Source organism: Triticum urartu, chromosome 4A, assembly GCF_056163025.1.
Source record: "Triticum urartu cultivar PI428250 chromosome 4A, HENAU_Tu73, whole genome shotgun sequence".
In the NCBI taxonomy this organism is placed as follows: Eukaryota; Viridiplantae; Streptophyta; class Magnoliopsida; order Poales; family Poaceae; genus Triticum; species Triticum urartu.
The window spans coordinates 332,840,630-332,842,872 of NC_141876.1; positions in this window are offsets into that span (position 1 = coordinate 332,840,630).

The window sequence follows — 2,243 nt, forward strand, 5'->3', positions numbered from 1 at the left end:
ACACGACAGCCATTGATGACGTGCCGGAGTGTTCCAACAACAAGAGATCCAAGGTCGCTGCACCCCAAGTGAAGAAGGTCCCGGCAGGGCTGGCTGGCGTTAATGGTACTTTCACTATCAGCGCCACCCTTGATGACAAATAGGAAAGCGTGCTCGTTGCCTTCCCGCGGGCAAATATCGATGTGTGTGCTTGGCAACCATCTGACATCCCCAGTGTTCCCAAGGAGGTAATCGAGTACCACCTTGCTGTCTGCCCACCCGCTCGACCTGTCAAGCAAAAAGTCTGGAAGTAGGCCTTGGAGAGGCAACAATTCATCACGGAAGAGATCAAGAAATTTGAGGTAGCTAGTTTGGTTAGAGGAGTGCTACATCCCACGTGGTTGGCCAATCCAGTGGTAGTCCAGAAGGCTAACAGGAAATGGAGGCTTTGCATAGATTTCACATATCTCAACAAATCTTTCTCGAAGGACCCGTTTCCCTTGCCGCGCATTGATCAGATTGTGGATTCCACTTCAGGTTGTGATTTTCTCTCCTTTCTGGATGCATATTTTGGGTATCACCAAATCTTCATGTCCAAGGAAGATGAAGAGAAGACGTCCTTCATTACCCCCTCTGGTACATACTGTTTTGTCCGCATGGCGTTCGGATTAAAGAGTGCCGGGTCCACTTTTGCAAGGGCAGTCCAGATTGGTTTTGAGCCACGGCTGCACCGAAATATAGAAGCTTATGTGGATGACATTGTAGCCAAGACCAAGGATAGAGCCACCCTTATCCAAGATCTGGAGGAGACATTTGCTAATCTACGCAAGCAATTTGGTGCTCAACTCGGAGAAGTGTGTATTTGGTGTTCCCTTTGGCAAGTTGCTTGCGTTCTTTGTGTCCTGTCGCGGGGTCAAGGCCAACCTCGACAAGATCAAAGATATCGAGAAGATCCAAGCGCCAAGGATAGTTAAGGATGTGAGGCGTCAGACGGGATGCGTTGTCGCGCTAAGCAGATTCATCTCCAAGTCTGCCGAGCGCTCCCTGTCGTTCATCAAAATTTTGAAGAAGGCAGGGCCTATGAAGTGGACCCTGGAAGGAGATACAACTTTGCATGAGTTGAAGGCCTACTTGTGCCCTGTGCCTACCTTGGTTGCTCCCAAACCCCAGGAGTCGTTGCTGTTGTACATAGCGGCAACCAACCAGGTGGTCAGTGCAGCCTTGGTAGCACAGTGAGAAGTGGATGAGGCAGAGAGTGAGCAGGGACTGGTAGAGTCAGAGAAGGATCAGGACATAAATGGGCACAGCAACGAGAGCGACCCCAAGGATGCGACAAGGAAGAAAGTGGTGCAGTGCCCAGTGTACTTCGTCAGCTCCCTGTTATAGGGGGCTAGATTATGGTACTCTCGCGTGCAAAAGTTGATCTTTGGTCTCATCATGGCCTCAAGGAAACTGCGCCACTACTTCGAAACCCATGAGATCATGGTTGTTACTCGTTTCCCACTGCAAAGGATACTCCAAAACCCTGAGGCTACTGGCGGAATAGTGGAGTGGGCTTTGGAGTTATCCAGTTTTGGTTTGAAGTTTGAGAGCACATTGACTATTCAGAGCAAGGCATTGGTACAGTTTATTGCAGAATGGACGCAAACCCCTAACAAGGAAGTCACAAAGACAGTTATCCCCGGCAAGAAATCACCCCAAGAATGGATTATGTATTTTGATGGTGCTTTTTCCCTACAAGGTGCAGGACCTGGCGTGCTTCTTGTCTCCCCCTCCAGGGAGCACTTGAAGTACGTCATTCAAATGCATTTTGCCCAGGAAGAAGAAACCATAAATACAGCTGAGTCTGAAGGGCTCCTTGCCGGGCTCAGGATTGCAGCCGAATTGGGAATTAAGAAGCTGATCATTCGAGGAGATTCACAACTTGTGGTGAGACAAGTTAACAAGGATTACCAAAGTCCATTGATGGAGGCATACGTCGAGGAAGTGAGGATATTGGAGGAGCGCTTTGACAGATTGCAAACAGAGCACGTACCCCGTGCGGAAAACAGCATGGCTGATAATTTGTCAAAGTGTGCCGCGTAGAAGCTTCCTGTGGAACCAGGGACTTCTGTTCTCCATCTCACTCAGCCCTCCGTATCCCCAGCAACAATGGCCCGGAAAAGGAGAAAGTTGGACACCAGTAAGCCTCTCCCGATAGAGCCGTCTGCTCCTGGCAGAGACCCTGTCGAAAACAACTCCTCACAGCCTGCCGGAACACACCC